At 32.6% G+C, this 21,584-nt stretch overlaps 1 long non-coding RNA gene across 1 annotated transcript; it reads left to right on the plus strand.

Moving 5' to 3' along the window:
• The first annotated feature begins 17,818 nt into the window (after nucleotides 1–17,818).
• On the plus strand, nucleotides 17,819–18,767 carry LOC116402132. Its single transcript, XR_004214563.1, has 2 exons — nucleotides 17,819–18,447; nucleotides 18,544–18,767. It is a non-coding gene; the product is annotated as an uncharacterized LOC116402132 (long non-coding RNA).
• Nucleotides 18,768–21,584: the final 2,817 nt, after the last annotated feature.

Raw genomic sequence — 21,584 nt, forward strand, 5'->3', positions numbered from 1 at the left:
GAACTTTCAAATTTATAAATGAAAAATATTTAGGGTTTTTTAAAAGATCTAACAAAATGCTAAAATATTTACCTCCTACAAAACAATTTAAAAAATAGAAAAATCTCACAGGCCAACGATGAAAAATACAAAATGTGTCCCGCGATTAATTGACATCTAACGCGCGTAATATATTTTAGAAATGATCGTTTAGATTTGGTTATTCTTTCCTACGTAATCATTTAGATTTGTATCCAAATCTAAATATTTTTTTTTTGAAGATTCTTTTGATAGCAATCATTTAGATTTCACTATTGTTTGGTACACGATCATTTAGATTTAATCGTTATATTTGGTACATGATTGTTTGTATTTACTAAATAATCGTTTAGATTTAATCATTTAAATTTGGATAGCCAAATATCAACGATTTATTTTCAAAATATTTTGGTACACGATCATTTAGATTTGGTACCAGTGGTTTAGATTTGGAATTTTTTTATATGATCGTTTAGATTTAGGAGCAAAATATAAACGATATTTTTTTCAAGATCCTTTATATTTGGTAGACGATCTTGAACAACCAACAGTTCGAATTTTTTTTTTTTTTTTTTATATTTAGTACATGATTTTGAACCAAATAACAACTTTGAAAAAAAAATGGCAGAAGAAAAGAGGAAAGACGATGGAGAGAAAAGAAAAAATCGCAAAAGAGACGAGAAGCAAGACGATGAAAAGAAATGGTAAATTTGAAATTTTTTTAAAAAATTGTTAGCTTAATAGACTTTTTCATTTTGTTACATGAGCCGTAAATATATTGATTGTTTGTTATACTTCAGAAAATTAACCCAATATTTATTATATAGGTTAATTTTTATAAATATACTTAAAATATTTATGGCCCGTGTAACAAAATGAAAATGCTCGTTAGGCTGGCCATTTTTTAAAATATATTTCATATTTGATCTTCATTTTCATCGTCTTTCTTCCCTTCTTCTGTCATTTTTGTTTTATTTTATTTTTGAATTGCTATTTGGTTGAAGATCGTGTACCAAATATGAAACATCTACTTTTTTCAAACGGTTGGTTGTTCAAGATTGTTTACAAAATATAAAAGATCTTGGAAAAGAAAAACACTATTTAGATTTGTCTCCCAAATCTAAATGATCGTATATAAAAAAATAGTCAAATCTAAACGATCGTGTACCAAATAATTTTAAAAGAATTCGTTTAGATTTGAGTAGCCAAATTTAAACTATATCAAATGTAAATGATTGTGTACAAAATATAAATGATCCTGTACCAAATCTAATCTATCATGTACCAAAAAATCTTTAAGAAAAAACGGTGAGATTTGGCTGCCCAAATTTAAACGATCAAATCTAAACGATCGTATACCAAATATAAATGATCTTGTACACCAAATCTAAACTATCCTGTGCCAAAAAATCTTAAAAATAAAACGGTGAGATTTGGCTGCCCAAATTTAAACGATCAAATCTAAACGATCGTATATCAAATATAAATGATCTTGTACCAAATATAAATGATAGTGTACCAAAAAATATTAAAAAATCGTTTATATTTGGTTGCCCAAATTTAAATGATCGTATAGCAAAAAATAACCTAATCTAAATGATCGTGTAAAAAATAATAGCCAAATCTAAATGATCATGTTCTAAAGAATCTTGAAAAATCGTTTAGATTGAGGTAGCAAAATCTAAACAATCAAATAAACTCTCAAATCTAAACAATCAAATAAACTCTCAAATCTAAACAATCGTGTAGGAAATGATAGCCAAATCTAAACAATTATTTTTTAAATATATTACGCACGCTAGAAGCCAATTAATCACATGATATTTTTTGGATTTTTTTTTGTTTTTCAATTGTTATATAGAAGGTAAGTATTTTAGGGTTTTATTATATGTTTTAAAGGAGCCATATGATATATGTGATACAATTGGTAAATGTTTTATTAAATCTTAAGCGTTTATCATCTTTTTACCTCATCCAGTACCCTTTTCTCTCGATGAATTTTTAATCAACTTCTAACTGAAAACCATTAAGTATGTTTTTGTTCTATGGATCGAAGTATTTTACTTTTAACTCATGTTATTGAGAAGATGAGAGGTTGACATTCATTGTTTTATACAATATTATTAAGATTTTATTGTAAATATGCATGAAAGTTAAAACCTAACTTTTCCAAAACTATAAGTTTTATTTGAGAGGGAGAGAGCGCAATAGAAGAATGTAGAAAGTGTTCTATGGTTGACATATAATCGTGGGTGTAAATTATTGATGATGTTGGATTTTTCACCAAACCAGACAGGCTTAAGTGCGCAGACCATACATTTCAAAAAAGTATTAGTAGCTTTTATTATATCATCAAATTCAAGTTGATAGAAATTATAGTAACCTTTTTGTCGTGGTTTTAATTTGTATTAAATAACATAGGCTCTAGATCAATATAATGAAACCATTCACATATTTATGTGAGCTTATAGATTACTCTTACCGAGATCGTATTAATATATATTTTTAATATAAGAATAGTGCAAGAATTGTTAACAATACAAAACTTTAAACAGCTAAAATTATATGCTTTCATTGATAACCAACCAAGACATGTGGCATAAGCTTCTCAAAATAATAAAATAAAAGAAATAAAATTATAAATTCTTTGAGAAGACAACAGTTTCTATGAAGATTCTCCTTGAGATCACCATTGTGCATGCATTCCATTTCACTTAAGGGAGTTTAACGTCGTTGGTTTAAGAGAGGAACATAAATGAATCGAAATCGTATTTGAATGAGAGGGATCGCGAGAATATGAAAGTAAGGTTAAGAAAGACTTAAAAGAATTAAAAGTTAATACCTATACGAATGAGGTGCACCTTCCTTTTCGGTGGCTCAATCGTAGGAACTCTAACTAAAGTTTAGCATGCTTAGCTCAAAACAATTTTATGTTGGGTGACCTTTTGGAAATTTTTTTATGATGCATATGAGTGAGAACAAAGCATGCTGAAGTGACTCGTATTGGTTTGAGGGAAGAACTTTCACTCTAATAAGCCTTTAAGACAAGAATAAATGATGTTGTCAGGTTGTAAGAGATGCAAAGGAATGTCATAGATCTAAATTCTGAAATTTTGGTATGAAATCTGAGCCTAGGACGTTACAGGGTATTTGTACAAATTTGCACCAATAAGTAGCTCTCACAGCCAATGAGTTATCAAACAATAAGATGCATTAAATATGTACATAGTATCAATTCTTTGAATCAATATGTAACAAATTTTAATAGTCAAAAGAATACTTGACATGTCATGCATATTTCTAAGATCATGATATATGATACCACAGAAAATATGCTATCAAAATTTGATTTAATTCTGAATCGTTGTTCTATGTTTTATGTTTTAATTTGGCTATTTTGTAGGTTTGGAGAAAATCTACTGTAGAGTTTTGTGTTGATGACAAGTTGGAGCATAATTGGGCAAAACCAAAGTCAATATGCACAACTAGGTCAAGGAGTGAAGAAAAGGCCAAACTTAACCTTTGTCTTACTTTGTCGCAACGTTGTAAGGCAATAGGCGTACGATCCTAAAAAAGCATATAGTGTTGCAACGTTGCCTTAGAGCGTTGCGATACTCCGAGGTTTATCTTCGTAAGATTTTTTGGGAGCATCAGGAAATGTTACAATTTTATTCATAGTTGTTTTTCTCACTATGTTAAAGGGATCACCAATTTCAGCAGCATCTAGTCTGATTTCTCTCTATTTTCTAATAGCTTTCGATTGTGGTTTATGCACTATAACGTATTACTCATCATCATCTGATATGTGGAGGAATAGCTAAAGTATTCTTTCTAGGGTATTTGTGATGATTTGATTAAATATATCATGTTTTACGAAATTTAATTTAGTTTTGAGTGATTTTAATTCATATTGGTCACACGCTCGTGGACCATGTGGACCATGTGATGTTTGATTTCAATCCATGTGCCATTTACTTGGAAGATGTATATGAATTGCATGATGAGATGAGTTAGATTAGCTTGCTAGCCAAGTTAAGTTGCATAGTTCTAATCAATATAGAATTAAATCTTTAGAGTAATTAGCTAAATGTATAGAAGTTAATTATTCACTGCCCTATATTTCTCTACATCTTACTGCAACTAGGTTGATTCAAATTGTCATCCCTTTTCATCATTTAGAATTAGACTAGTTTGATACTTAAGAAAATTTAATTAGCTTATCTATTTAAGTTGATTAAGATGTAAGCATTTGATTTCATTAGTCAAAAAGTCCTAATGAGCGAAGGTCTTTAGTAGAATGGATTCCGTTAACGTAAGCTAAACTTTCTATCAATAATTACTTCTCTAATTAATCTCTGTGTTTTATGCAATTTACTTTATTTGCAATTGAAGCCATCTCAAACCACTCAACCCTCCCTCTCGACCATCGATGAACATTGATTACCTTAGGTTGGAAATTATTTTTCTTAAGAAACTAACATGCTCTCTAAATTCGATTCGGTCTTACCACTAAGACTAAATCTTGTGAAAAGTTCAATTAATCATTTATTCTAAATTTAAGCCATAAAATTTGCTCGATAAAGAAACCCTCAAACAAATGTTAGAGTTTATATCAATTGACGTACACCAATGCATCCACAAAATTGCAATCCAACCACTCCCAACAACTAATAAGATAATACATAGCCCACACTGATGCAATAATGACATAGGTTGCATCAAGACACATAATGAAATAATAGTCTATGTTAATAGTCATCAACCACTATCTACCCGACATCTACCAACTGAAATATCATTGACAGACCTCAATGCTCAATAAACTCACAACTATATCCACCACACAACTTTGACTATATCAGGTTGTTCATGCTTGATATAGATTTCGTAAATGACATCCATACACTAGACGAGAAACATCAACAAACATTAAATTTTAGCAATATGTACCGAACCAAGGTGATATCAAACCCCATTCATATGCAACTCATTATATGTGCACAATCAATTTTAACATACTAACTCTTACTAGATCATACTTTAATACATTACCCTACTACGACAAGCATCAATTATAAGACATGATCATATTCATACTTAGCTTCCTTCGATATATTCCAAACAATATCATAATCATAAGTGCTTCAAATATTATGATCTAAAACACATAATTGATAACGTTTGAAATACGCTATCTATTTCTACTTAATTCAAGCTTGTGCTGTGATTTTATGTTCTTGACTAGCTATTTTATAGGTTTTTAGTAATTCAAAGGTAGAAATCAATGTTGATGTCGATTTGGAACTAATTCGGACAAATATGGAGTCAAGTTGTGTCAATCGAGGCAAGCTGGTGATCAAAAAAAGATTATTAGTGGAAAGGCCTCAAACTTCGTCTGCGCGTCTACGTCCTTCAATGTCGCAACTTTGCCCCGAACGCCTCAGACTACGACTTAGTTATAGAAGTATATTTTTATTGTCAGTTTAGACCTAGGCCTGATTGTAGCCATTTCTCTTCAGTTTCCTCTCCGTTATCTGATTGCTTTTTGTTGGTTTATGTTTTTGAACAATTCCTCATCATCCAACACGTGGATGAAAGGCTAAGATTCTTATTCTAGCTTGGATTTTTATAAATCTCCCATTGTTCCTTTGAATTTACAAAAGTTTGAACTTGTTTACTGCAACTTTTTTGGTTTCCATTATATATTTGAATGATTGTTTGTTCATGGAGAATGTATAACTTGTGATTTCAATTATTAAATCTTTGACTCATGACAATTTGGATAAACTTTGCTTATAAGCAATAATTTAGGTTAGCTTGGTATTCTATTTTGATTACCATTTTCCTAATCAACCTAGAATTAAACCTAGCTAATGAAATGTCAATTAGACGCATGGAAATTAGGCATTCCACCTAAGGATCTCTTGAAGTTAATGCTATTGGGAAATTCAGTTGTGCATAGTACTTAATCGTATTAGAACAATTAAACGTGTAACGACCCAACATTTTAAACTAAGCTGAGGTCATTACTTTAAAGTTCAATCTAAAATAAATAGCTAAGACACAAAAGATTATACAAAAAAAAATTGTTTAAAAAATAAACATCAAAGAAAAGTTTAGTTCGGGCCCTATTTCAATCAATATAAAAGTACATAGATATTTGTGTTTTAAGACATAACGAAACATACCGTCATTCTAAACATGAAACTCGCTCATTTCAATCATCAAAACTTAAAAACAATAAAAGCATTTAAAAGATTCAATAAGGCGTTCACAAGTACTTCTTGTCCCTCGTCAGGCTACCGTCTCTCGTATTACCATTGCTTGAAAAAGCTAAAGATAGGGTGGGTATAAAAATATACCTAGTAAGAGACCCATTATTGGTTTCGTTAGAGGTAAAAACTATTAACTTTCTATTAGGAGGTATCATGCATCATAACAGTCTTGTGATCCCAAAGCATACACGTCAATTAGTCTAGTGATCTCATAGGATGCACATAATTAGTTTAGTGATAAAATAGAATGCACATAATCAGTCTAGTGATCCCGAAGGGTGCACAATATGTGGTGATCCCGTAGAACACCATGTCTGCAAGGTACACTACCCCATAGCTAAAGGTAACTGTTTCCCCCTAGTCTAGTTAAGTTCAATCTAGTCTGAACAATCCAAGACAATCACATCAAAACATCATTAAAACTATCAACAATACTTTAGTTCTCAACACATAACAAGTCAAAATAAGTGTGTTAATACATATCTTTGTTCAGACATCAGTGTAAGCAATCAATACATTTTAAAGTATTGATCATAATAGTAAGACCCTCTTAGTAGATTCCAACTTCAATATAAGGTCCAGTAGTAGAAATCTCTTACCTCAACTATAGCTAAGTTCCTTAGTCGAACTAAAGTCCAAATAAACCAACCTAAACAGAAACGGAAGATCAATAACTTTTGCAAATAAATTCATTAATTCACCCAAAAGTGACTTCCACCAACTTACCTAAACAAATGGAGATTTGAACTCCAATCCAACTTGTAATGAACTCCAAGGACTTACTTCTCCATTGGCACCATCAAATTAGTATAAAAAATTATAAATCAACTTGTCCTGACTTCAAAGACTTACTTCTCCAATGACACCATCAAATATAAAATATTCTAAATTTTTATTCCAATTTAATTGAAATTTAGATCCTTTAATAACCCATGTTAAAACTCATAAAAAACTCACCAAAGAGTTGGCTCCAAAAGCAAATGGTTTGAAAAAGCAGTGGCTCAGCCTAGCTAGGAGTTCGGTTAGGTGAGGGTAGTCAGCTCATGCGGCTGAGAGAGGGAAAGAATCTAGCTCGCAAATGAAAACAATTTGACTCAAACTAAGATGGAATGGAAAGGGTTCACAAACAAAGACAAATCGACTTTGATCTTCGAACAGTGACTATGCACATATGAAGGCTTCGTTGACGGAAGGAGATTGACGTCCTCATGCGACAGTGTGGAGTGCGATGGAGAAGACGCTCAAATGTTCCGGCTATGCGTCATTCAACTCAAGTCAATAACGTAATGACTGGAAACAACGATCATCGATTTCAACATACGACAGAGAGTGACGAATGGTGAGGACTGATTTTGTCTGAGTGGATTACGCGTGAACATCGAACGACGATGGTGACGAGGGTACAACGTGAGGAAAAAGAATGGAAAAGGAGAAAGGGTTTGCACTCAAATATATGTCCTTTTTCTATTATGAAGAAGAAGAAGAAGAAGACTCGTGAAGGACTAACTTACCAATATTAGTCTATATCCATGGACACAAAAGTATATCTATAGTGAGAAGAGTTCAATGTTCAGTATTTAGTGGAGTGTACACACAATTAACAAATATTGATTAATGTGGTTAATGAGTTTAGCAAATTAATCTCATATTGTTGTAGCTTTTGATTTGTAGGTCCATTAGGACCCCTTCCTAGCTCGTAAAAGATAATGAGATTGCGTAGCCAATTAATCTCATACAGTTAACGACTTGAATGGGCTATTCCTTGCGTAAAACTTCAAAATATTTACAACTTTGCCCCTACAATTTCAAAATGCTCTATCTTTCTTGCTCAAGCTTTTTTTTTGTTGATTGTTGTTGTCGTAGTTACGTAACAGAGTCTAGCTTATTAATTTGAATAGAAATGCGAAAATAACGAGTATATGCATGTTGTGAAACACAAAATAGACAAATAACTATAGGTCAAATATTGCCCCATAATGTACTAAGGAAGGCAAAAAGTTACAAAGAGTAAAAGATTTGTTAGGGAAAATATGAAAAAAGGGAAAAATTGTTAAACTTGGGAATAAGTTGTCACACCCCAAGTCGTACTACAACGATAATGTCGAAGTAGTACGAATAGAATGCAAGTTTGTTTTAACCTTGAAATTTTTTTATCGCAAAATCTTATTCTCAACACATTTTATACTATCAACAAAACTCAAAATGCAACGGTGGTCAACCTAAATGCCAAGTATAATAACTACCTACCAAAACGTATACTTTATTAATAACAAGTGTTTGATAGATAATTACAACAATTTGGCCATATAACCAATGCTTAACTATTTCCAAAGCGTCTGGAATCATCTCGCTGCAAATCCTTCAACCATTCTTCTCTACTTGGCCTAAACGCCCGATCCTGAAAGATGAGATTTTTAAAACGTAAGTCTAAAAGACTTAGTGAGGTTTTATTAAATACTTTTTCATAAACACCATTTTGCATAAATAACATCAAATCATTTCATCTCGCATAAACCTTTCTTTATGCTTAATAAACACATTTATAACATAACAATTTTACATAAACACACAATTATTTCTTTCGCCAAGGATCCCGAATCGTTCTCTACGCTTGGTCTCATTATCTTGCATTTGACTACTGTATCAACAACATCTAAGAACATACAGATTTGTTCTTGTTGCTCAAGTCGCTAAGCTTTATATGTTCCTTTCAATGCATAAGCCAGTTTCTTATCACCATATAGTCCATACTCAATGGTCTTGACTCTTTATTGTCACAAAAAAGTTAACATCATCTCAAGAAATAAACTAATTGTTTGAAAATTATTTTATAGCACTGAAATCGTAATCATTAAATCAAGCTTTAATATTATAAATCGTGCTTGAACACATAGAAATTTTTCATAGAAATCTCTTTTTGAAACACTTTCTAATTTGAAATCATCTTTCAAAATAGTAAAGTAGAATCACAAAACTTTTCAGAAGAAAACCACGCACTACACTTTAACAAAAATCCTTATCTTCCTTCACTTTTCGTGGAGCCTTCTCGCGGAACAAATTGTCATACTTAACACTTTGTTTTTCTTCTTCTTGTCAAAGCAAAACATCAGCATTTTAACTTTTTGTTTTTTTTTTAATAAAATCTTTTGTGCTTACTTAATGACCAAGTCCTTTATTCTCGCCTAACCAGATTTGTGTTTACTTAAAATCTTACACGTGAACCCCTGTCAAATCAGATTTGACATTTTCTTTGTCAGACTTCACTTCTCGGCTAACCCCATACTCCAAATAACTTTAACCACATAACACTTCTCGCGAATAAGCTTATCACTTGGTTATATTTTTACTACAAGAAACCTTCCTCGTGAACTTTAAACTTACCGCGAACTTAAAATTCAAACCTTCCTTGTAGACTTCTTCATCACGAAACCCTTATCGCGAAGACTACCCAAACGCCTAGTTGTTTTAGTCAAAACTTCACAACTTAAGTCTTTTGAGAGCGTTTAGACTTATAGATTCTACTGTAAACCCTTCTTTTCACAAAACTTCCTCGTGAATTAACTTATTAATCGTGAGCTTATATTTAACCATAAAAGATTTTATTGCTTAATCCTTGCCGCAAATTTATTCAAACACCAATTTCTTTAATACTTAGCCAAATTTTACTTCTTATACTCAAATAACAAAAAACGGGTCTTACATAAGTATTTTTTATTAGAATTTCTTTTAATGCCACAAAAAGTTATATCGTTAATTAACGACGCAAAAATTGTCAAGAAAAATTTCACGTTTTCTTTTAATTTTTAAGGACATATTTTACTCCATCTCACTCCTTTTCCTTGATTTGAAGTGTCATTAAAACCCAAACTTCTTGTAGAGCCCCAATTTGGTAAAAATCTCATTTTTGCTTATTTTTGCTCTATCTCCAAATTTGTCATTTCTATATATATCTCTTTATCATAATCGATTCAATAAATTAGGCCTATATCACACAACTTTTCGTTTTGCAAAAATGCTTAACGCAGTTTTGAAAATAGAAAATTATAAAAAACTATGACTACCTTATGGTTTACAGATATACTTGATTAGTTTGACACACTTGATGTACAATTGATGTGACGCCCCGTCCCACCTTGCACACATCCTTATGTCGCTATGCGGCACATAATGTGACTTGAGTAACCCTAGCACTCTAAATGAATCACCAAAACGCTCACTTAAGTTCTCACACTTAAACTTTAACTTTAACAAGTAGCAAAAAAATATATTAAATTTTAAGTATAACTAATAAAGAGTCTAATTATTATTATTATTTGAACTAAGCGTTCTACTATTACACTTTCTTTACTTCCTTAGTACAAAAGTTAAAATAATTAAACATAGACTTAAACACCTTGTCTAGCTCCCTCAAAATTTAAATTAGCTCTTTTAATATAAGCTAAGACTTGCATACACAAAACGGTTTCCTATTTACAAGGATTTATAAGGTAAAACAACTTAGATCACTTGCTTAGCTTTCACGTGTAGCAACTCTTCTTATCTTTCTTTATTTAGCTTAAACGCCTGGTTACCTAGGGAGGCAAGCTTAAAACGTAAGTCAAAGACTTAGTAAGTGATACTTTTAGAAAATCTTTTTGGGCATACATTAAGATCATTTTCATAAGAATGGATTCAACACCTTATTCATAAAACATTAAACACACATTAGTCTCTTATATTCCTTTCTTCCAAGAGCATGAACCATTTCCATGCATAGACTACAACATCCCTAAGAGAATATATATCCTGGTTCATTTCTTATTGCTCAGGCCACTAAGCTCAATATGCTCCTTTTACGCATTGACCACCTTAACTCCACAATGCAATCATTTTCTACATGGCTAGCTACCTTTGCTCCTTATATGCACATAATAGTTAGCTCTTTGATAGAAATAAGACTAATGACATACACATAACATAGCATACATACAATACACATATAACTTTACTTTTATGATTATTTAGGAGACCTCGAATAAATTATTTGAAACTACGCTAGATAAATGCTTCCCCTATTTTTATTTTCATGATTTTTGAACGTTTGGAACTCTTGAGTAGATAGTATTTGAATTTTGAATACTTCTTTTCTTTTATGATTTATTTAGGAAACCTCGAGTAAATTATTTTTAATTATTTATTTCAACATTGTATTTCCACTTGAGGTTGTCTCTGTATTTCTTAAATAAATGATCCCAAAGTTTGCATAATCTTTGTCTTGAAATTTTATTTTCACTCGAATAAAGATTTCAGCTTAAGTTGAAAAGTTCAATGGTTACATTTGAGCCTAAGTTGAAGTTGGATCATTACACTTCATTTTACTAGTGATTTTTATTGGATTGCACATGTTTGTTTCTTAACCAAATGCTTTGTTTTTTTTAAAAAAAAAAAAAATCTAAATCCAATTTTTGGGTACAATTTTTTAAAAAAAGATTCCACCATAACTTCTAAATTTATTATAGGTAAAAATAATTGGTTACACATTTTAGTCAGTATCCTGTTTTTCATAATCTACCTAATACAATTTCCAAACCAAAATTATGAAATACAAACCTAGACATTATCAAATGAGTTGAGAGAAGAAATGAAAACGACCTTTACAAAACTCCAATATAATCAAACAGTGCATGGGAATTATGAATATTTTTATTTCCTTTAAACAAATTTTACTTTAGTCTCACAGACAAGTTAGAAAAATAACCAAACATATAATCTTACAAAACTCAAATATTTATCATTTACTAATCAAACAAGAAGTTCTTACTCCATCATATATTACAAAAACAGAACGGAAAGATGTAAAGTACTATAACTAGCCGGCGAATGATTACAAACCGAAGTCTTAGTTATTTATTTAGATACACAAAAACATTTAGCCGGCTAACTTTGATTGTGTATATCTACATTAGTCCGTACTTTGTTTTGCGTTACTCCAACAATCCACATCTCTTCTAAGACATCCATGGTGATTGTATTCACCACTATCGTTAGGTCGCCTAGTTTTTGCCTTCTCATTCTCGTTGATCTCCCGCTCTCTCTGCTTGTTTATATCAATCAGTCGTCGGGGACTCCTAAGAGTTGTCCCTTCAATTAGCATGACCGAGGTGATCAACACCAACATGAGGATTGCAGCAAGTGTTAGTCTTCTCATTTTTCACACAAACCTCTGTTAACTATAATGAGGAGAGGAGGGAAGAAAAGGGCTGATTAGATTTTTGGAATGAAAATCAAAAGAGGAGAAAGAAAACGCTAAGTTTTGGAAGTTTCTTTTCTGTTGTTATTGGGACTTGTAATTGAAGTATTTAGTGGAAATGAGGGTTAGGTTGTTGAATTGTGAGATCTATTAGGTGATGGACTGTTTATATAGCACATAAAAGACCATTAATAATTTCGGTTTGTTTGTTCACCATCAAATGAGACAAAAATTAAGTGGGTTGTGCACAAATTTTTAAAGAAATATTATAAAATTAATTAGAATGATGAATTTGGAGAATAATTTTGGCCTATATATAAACAGGAAAACTCCACCATGTTAGCTTAAATAGAAGCCTAAGCTCTAAAGTTGAGCATAATAACATCTTTGCTCCTCAATGTTCAACACACAAGTGTTTTCATTGTGGATTGGATTATGGTACGACATTTGGAAAATCTTGGTAGGGCTGAAAAAAAAAAAAAAGTCTAACCATAAACACTACCATAAAGAATGTTCACCCAATTAGGGTGTATATCTTTTTAAAAAGTGAAAAGTACTTTTTACTAATGTTTCTAGGGTTTCAAACTATTGTAAGAACGACAATTGGAATTTAGGATGTGGATAATAATTGAGGACGATAAACATTTGTTTGAATCTACACCTACGCAATTCAAGATAATGTTGTACTTGCAATCAAAGCATGTTACTATAATAACGTTGGTGATAAGATTTAGAACATACGTGACCTCTTGCTTTTATTGATTTAATGATCTAGACCATTGTGATATCCCGATCAAGTTCAAAACTACACAATAATAGTGCATGCGACAAGATGGGAGCTAGCAAACTAGAAGTATTACGAAGCAATTGTGTAAGGCACATTTTCAATATGCATTAAGAAAAGAGTTACACGATGAGGTGGAAGGCAATGAGAGCTTCCGTCACTGTGAAGTAGTTGACTTCATCCTTGTGTAAACACTACTACAAAACTGGCTTTACTTGAGTAATCTAGTGTAAAAAATAAGAGAAGTATACTTGACAATTTTTAAGCGTCAATAAACTAAGTTTACTTGACAGGTAAAAAACGTCAAGAATATGAGATTACTTGACGCTTTTTACATGTCAAGTAATCCAGTGTCAAGAATAAGATGGGTTTTGTTTGACAGTTTTTAAGCGTTAAGTAAAATTATACTTGACAATTTATAAACGTCAAGTATATAAGATTTGTTGACATTTTCTACATATCAAGAATTTGCTGACTCTTGACATGTTTTGCATGTCAAGTGTTTTTTTTAATTATATATTTTAAAATATCCTTATAATTTATCGTGCACCTGTTTTGAAGTTCAACAATGCCAAACGTATATAAGTAAAGCAAGAGAGTATACGTACAAATGTGTTAAAGTACACATTAATTGAACAATTGAATCAACTAAATTTTTTCATCAAAAAACTAATAATATTTTAACATATTATATATATATATATATATATATATATATATATATATATATATATATATATATATATATCAATGAACCACAAATACATACATATAGTTAACCTATACTTCTAACAATAGTCTAAACTTTCCATCTATGTGTAGCCTAGCTATAGGTGTATCAACTAAACTAATTCACCTAGCTATATCAAGTATATCAACAAAATATCACATCTATATCCAGTATTAATAAAACTTGTCTATCTAACCCAAAATATAATCATCATAAATCAAATGTGGCCACCCAAAAAATCAGTAAGCTCCATGCGCACTTCATCCAACTCGAGTTGATTATGTGGGCTCCTTGTATCAATCTGATATGAAACCCAAAATATTAAAGTTAATACTTTGATTACTTGAATTGTAGAAAATAATTCAAATAATCATTTAAACACAACATATTGAATCTGTGACTACTTTGCTCCCATTAGTGATTATATCTTTCATGTAACTCATCACATAGTATCCACATTCCCACTCCAACTTGCAAAGGACACTGTAAATACATAAATTATCAAAGTATATATTTAATGGTGCAAATAGCTCATATACCATATACTTTTAATTAACGAATAAATATGTTTAAACTTTACCTTCATTGTTTTCCATATTAACTATTTTTTATTTGTTTGAGTATTTTTCAAAGAGCGAAAGAAAATAATAGCCCTATTTGCAAGAAAAAACTACACTTTAGCCATGAAGTGAACTTTATGATGGTAAACATGATATATTAAAAAAAATTACTTATATGTCACTTATGTATCTAATATCTACTATAGATGTTGTTCGAAGTGAGTCAATATAATAAATTGTCTCATCATATGCGTTAACAGCCAAAAGTGCTCAATGACCACTACATAGAAAGAATATAAGTAGATTGCCTTAATATAAACCAAAACAGGTTTCTCTATGCTAAATCAAAAGTAAACTACAACAATGCAAAGTAACATATCACCTATAGCTTATTTTATTTCCTAAAGAAACATAATATGATCAAAGCTAAACGGAGAGCACATTAAAGTATGAGCTATGTGTTTCAATATCAATGGAAGAAGAAGCAATACAATTTAATTCAAAGAAACATAATATGATCTAAGAAATCTTAAGATTCAACTCAAATAAACAAATTGTCTTAAAATAACCCAAAAGAAGTTTCTAGAAACCAAAAGTAGACTACAACAATAAAAGTGGATCCCCTCCCCCTCCCCTATATTGCCTTTAACATAATCTAAAATTCTAAACTTCAATTCAAAGTAACATATCACCTATAACTTATTCTATTTCTTAAAGAAACATAATATGAACAAACCTAAATGGAGAGTACATTAAAGTATGAGCTATGTGTTTCAATATCAACCGAAGAAGAAGCAATATGTGTGAGTAGAGTCCATTCACGCACCTGTTTTCAATCATTGAACTTATCAACTTCCATCTCCAATAAGCTTCATGCAAGCTGATCGATGATGTCTTGTGTGGCGTCCAAGTGCTTATTGAGTCAGTAAGTTTGCCAAATACCAGGTAAAACTGCCATGCTAGAAGCACCAACCTGTAAAGAAGTTTTTTAGGAGGAATAATCTAAAAGGGATAGTAATATTCACTCTTTATTTATTAATTCAATACTAACCTTGTCAAATTAAATCCTTAAACTAAAAAACTTGAGAAATTAATATCTATTAAAAACAAAATAAAATTTTCCTGTGAAATACTAATAAACTATTGAAAATTCTACGAACAAAACATATAATATCAAGCCCCCAAAAATCCTAAATTTATTAAAAAGATATATAGAACCTAACCACAAATTTGAAACGGGTGGAGGAGGCCGAAATACCACAATAGGCCATTAATCCACCACAAATACATCCAAGGAGTAACCATTAATTGTTGACAATAAATGTGTTTCTCGATTGTTTAAGTCCTATGTCAAAAATCAAAGTAAAAGGCTAGGAAAAAAAGTGATAAGGCATTAGAAAAGCCAGTGTGAATTTTTTTATCAATGAAATATCTCTAATCTACGAAAACAAAGACTCAATGTGAATTCTCCCATAATGATACTTTCATAATAATGTTCAACTGATATGAACGAATGAAAAAGAAATAGTTGAATTATTCTCAAGCCTCACAGTCAATTACATTTACTCGAGTTCTACAAACCAATGATTAAGAAATCAATTACCACAAATCAACCATACAAGGAAAGAAACCTAATGGGTTGGAGAGAGGTTAGCATGGAGGGAGACACAATTAAGCTAATAATGAAAATGCAATAGGTCCAATAATTATCTTTTGTGTTACAATGGAAGCCTTTATTCGACTGCTTCATTATACGAACCACCTAAAATAACACTATAAAAAAAAACGTGATCATCATTGCCATATGACTTAGTACTTATGTGCTACAAATCAACAAGAAAAGTGTCAAGCAATAGAAACTCTGCTGCATAAAAACAAAGTTTATATAAACAAGATAGAACTCCATTTAGTACAATTGAATAATATTTTGATAAGAGAGATGTCGTAGAGTTACAGAGTTCTAAACAATCATTATGAAATGTTGCACAACAACTGTGTATCTAACTACAATGAGACATATGAAGAAGCAAAATACAAAGACTTTCCATGAACATTTTAAACCATAAACTATTAAAATCACAACCATCCTCAACATCCTCATAAAATTCTCTAGCTCCTCCCAAGCCAAATGGCTTCACATAATGCAAATATATTTTCTTCTTTTTTCTAAAATAGAAACAAACCTCTTTGTTAACGATAATAAATGAAACTAAAGTTCAAAGTACAAAAGTATTACACTAAGAATTAAAGAAACTAAGAGAAAATATAGACTAAAACTAAAAAGAATACTAAAACTAAAACATAAATATTAACGCAACCTAAAAACGTTGCAAACTAGTTCTAGCATCTCAAATCTTACCGCGTTAAGAAGATCGACGCAAGCGCGAAGGCCTCTATTGTTGGAGGCGTTGACGAGCCCACTCTAAATTTACTCTAAATCTCACAAACTTTTAAGAGAAGAAATTTGTTCTCTTAGAAAACTCAATAACACACAAGAGAAGAATGTTGTTCTCTTGAAACTCACTTACTTTCTAAAACTCAATTTTCTTCTATTGATTTGATTCTTTTTATCTTGTATACAAATGAAGGAAATGATCTCTATATATAGTATTCAAGAGACACTTCCTAAAAGACACAAAATAAATGAAGTACATGAATACATACCATTCATGTACTTGAATAATTACATGTATCTAGAAATGCATATGTATCTTGAAACTAGAAATGTATCTATTAATCAATCCATAATGTATCTAGCTTATTAATTTCTAACATGCCCCCTTAAGCTAGACTTCCCAAACTCCGAGCTTCTCTTTCATTTTCAAGAATGAATCTGTCTTTAATGCTTTTGTGAATACGTCTGCAACTTGATCTTGAGTCTTGCAATACCTGATATATACTTCTCCATCTTTGATCAATTCTCTGATGAAATGATATTTGATGTTTATGTGTTTGCTTCTTCCATGAAAAACGGGATTCTTCGAAAGTGAAATAGATGATTGATTGTCACAGAACATGATGGTCCCTTTCTCTTGAGGACACTTCAATTCATGTAGTACATTTCTTAGCCAAAGTGCTTGTAATGCCCAAAGAAAAGGTAAATATATATATTATATATATATATATATATATATATATATATATATATATTTTATTTTTATTTTAATATTAAAAAAATTCTTTATTATTTTTCTTTTCTTCTTTTTCTTTTTCTTTTCTTTTCTCCCTTCTTCCTCCCGTGCGCCGCGACCCTCCTTCCCCTTCTCTCCGTTCGCGCAGCAACCGCCCCAACCGTCCTCTTCTCCTTCCTCCCGTGCGCCGCGACGACCCAACCATCTTCTTCTCTTCCGTTCGCAGCAGCTGTCGGCCGCCGCGTCTCCCCTACTGAAGCCGAGCGCCGCCACCTCCATTCCGTTCTCCATCTCCGTTCGCGAAGCAGCCTTGCAGCAGCCGCCCCGTAACTATCCGGTCCAGATCTGCGGCGCCGTTGCTCTTCCGCCGCTGCCCAGCCGTCTCAGCCGGTTCTGTCTCCGTCGAAGCCACGGTTCTGCAACCGTCTCCGCCGTCTCTATCTCCGTCCGCGAGGCAAGTCGCACGCCTCAGTCACGAACAGCCTCGCTGACGCAGGTCACGCCGCATCGCACGAGTTCGGCTACGTTGCCGGGCTACTCCCGTCCGCGCTTAACTGCTGTTGAACGTCCGAACCGTTCTGCCTTCGTCGATACCCGCTGTCCCATTTACGAATCGCGGACCGGTTCGCGTGCAGAAGTGTTTTGCACGATGTCTTTTGTGTAGATCCTGCGACAACTTCTATTTAACGTCGATTGTCAAAGTCTTGTTACAAGATATTGGTAAGGATGAGATTGTTCGGTAATAAGGTCTTACATTTGTAAATACATTAAGATGTGATGTTGTTTAATTGGTTGAATTGATCTTTGTTCTTGAAGGCGACATCGGTGATTTGGAGTTAGTGTCCTTGAGTTACTCCTTAAGCTTTGTTGGAGTTCGATTCTTTACTCTTGGGGTTTGTTTGTTGGAATTAGTTCGACCAAGAAATTTTACATAAAATCGAGGTAAGGGATTTTCTACTGGACTCACTTATGATTGTGAATTGTATGTCTGTATGATTATCTCTGACTGAGTAAAGATGATGAGATGATATATATATATACACACGTATGGATGTAGCTTCGGTGTTGAATGTATATTGTGGATTGACTGAAAATATATATATGCATATGAATTGAAGTAGACTTAATGTTGAATGCATATTGTGATTGTCATGGAATATATATATGTGTGTGTGGATGTGGACAGGACGAAAATTGTAGATTGTGCTTGTATGAGATGCAGATGCGAACTTGTGATTGTCGTTTAGATTGGGTGTACGTTACGCTAAAGTATGACTGTGTGCTGGTGAACTGAGGGGTGTATTGACTGTATAGTGGATTGACTGATGTATTAGCATTTTATTGACAGACATATGATTGTAGTAAAATAAGTTGACTGTTAGGATGTTGAAAGAAAGGACTTTGTGATTTGAAGTAACTGAAAGATGGGTTGAATGGAATGAGGGGATAAATTGTTAGGTTGTATTGGGATGTTTACCTTGTAGGTGTCCCACGGGATCACCAATTTATTTTGCACCTTCGGAGCATTTGACTGATATGTGTTTCTGCAGAACACTTGACTGATATGTACGTCCCTCGGGGCGTTAGACTGATATGTACGTCCCTCGGGGCGTTAGACTGATATGTACGTCCCTCGGGGCGTCAGACTGATATGTACGTCCTTCGGGGCGTTAGACTGAAATGTGTATCCTACGGGATCACAAGACTGGCGACTGTACAGGGTGTCCCAATAGAACTTTAACAATTTATTTTCCCCTGACGAGACCAGTAGAGGGTCTCTTACTGAGTATTGTTATACTCACCCTTCTTATGTTTAATTTTCAGGCAAAGGAAATAAAGGTGGCAAACCGGCGAGGGGCAGGAAGGAAGCGTGATTGCCATAGGGAATGTGTTATTTTGCTTCCGCTTATGATTTCTTTTAAGGTTTAAGATGTACTAAATGTTAGTTTACAAACTTTTATTTGTAAATAGTGTTATTGTTAAGTTTTCTTGAATATTTGAAAATCAGGCCTGACATGTTTTGTTTTTAAATTGACTTATGTTTCAATTTGTATCAATCAAAGTTTATTTGTTAAAAATTAACGACCTCGACTTACCCAGAAAAGTTGGGCCGTTACAGTGCTTGACAACTAGCAACAGACAAAGAAATGTATTCAGCTTCTGTTGTGGACAGTGCTACAACATCTTGCTTCTTTGATGCCCATGAAACTGCTCCAGAACCAATATTAAATACATACCCTGAAGTACTTTTGAAATCATCAATATTTCCTCCCCAATCACTATCACTGTAGCCAACAAGAACATTATCCACATTCCTTTTATAGTGGATTCCATGATCAACAGTTCCAAGAATGTATCTAAGAACTCTCTTTCCAGCTTCCCAATGACTTCTCTTTGGTGATGTCATAAATCTACTCAATAAACTGACCGAGAACATAATATCATGTCTAGTTGTAGTTAAATACATTAAACTTCCAACCAAACTTCTATAAATGGTGGCATCAAAAGCTTCACTAACACCATGCTTACTTAACTTTAAACCCAATTCCATAGGAGTACTGGCAGGATAAGCATTCTCCATTTTGAACTTTTTCAACAAATCTTTTGCATACTTCTTTTGGAAAATTGCAATCTCATTATCACCTTGTTTAACTTCAATACCAAGAAAATAATGAAGTAAACCCATATCAGTCATCTCAAATTCCTTTTTCATGCTCTCTCTGAATTCTTCAATCATCATATTTGAGTTGCCCGTAAATATTAAATCATCAACATATAGACAAATTATCAAGAAATTACCATTTTCATCTTCTTTGGTGTAGAGAGCATGTTCATATGGACATCTTCTGAAACCATCCTTTAAGAAAAAATTGTCGATGCGACTGTACCAAGCCCTTGGTGCTTGCTTTAGCCCATACAAGGCTTTCTTTAATCGACACACCTTATTTTCTTCTCCAATCTTTGCATAACCGGGGGGTTGCTCAACATATATTTCATCCTCTAAATACCCATTTAGGAATGCTGACTTTACATCCATTTGATGAACTTTCCAGTTATTTTTTGCTGCAAGGGCTAACAACAAACGAACAGTCTCCAAGCGAGTTACCGGTGCAAAAACTTCTTCATAATCCACACCAAACTTTTGTTTGTAACCTTTTACAACGAGTCTGGCTTTGTATTTTTGCACTTCTCCGTTTTGCTTTAGCTTTGTTCTATAGATCCATTTGACTCCAAGAGCCTTTTTATTTTCTGGTAATTTTACCAACTCCCATGTCTCGTTTCTTCTTATTGCATCAATCTCTTGATTCATTGCATCTTTCCAATTTTCATCTTGAATTGCTTCTTCAAAGTATACAGGATCAACATTTGCAAATAAAGCAAAATCAACATGTTCTTCATCTAGTATCCTTCTTGAAGTATTATAGATCTCTTGAATATTTCTGGTCTTCCTTGGAGTAGTTTCTTCATCACTTGTGGAGTGTGATGAAGAAGGTGAAGTCAGTGGTTGAGTTACTTCAAGCTCCAAGTCTCGAGCATCTTTTTTTCCATCCATATCAACATGTAATGGATTTTGGTCTTCATTTGGTGCATTCCATTGCCACAATTTTGCTTCATCGAACTTGACATCTCGACTAATAATAACTTTCTTACTTATCGGATTGTATAGTCTGTAGGCCTTAGAGTTCTCACTGTACCCAACAAAAATGCATTTCTCTGATTTATCATCTAGCTTACCTCTTTTCTCATCTGAAATGTGAGAGTAAGCAATGCACCCAAACACTCTTAGGTGACTAACAGTTGGTTTCAATCCGCTCCATGCTTCTTGAGGAGTAATACCTTGCACACTTTTCGTTGAA

This window comes from Cucumis sativus, chromosome 1 (genome assembly GCF_000004075.3).
Source record: "Cucumis sativus cultivar 9930 chromosome 1, Cucumber_9930_V3, whole genome shotgun sequence".
Classification (NCBI taxonomy): domain Eukaryota; kingdom Viridiplantae; phylum Streptophyta; class Magnoliopsida; order Cucurbitales; family Cucurbitaceae; genus Cucumis; species Cucumis sativus.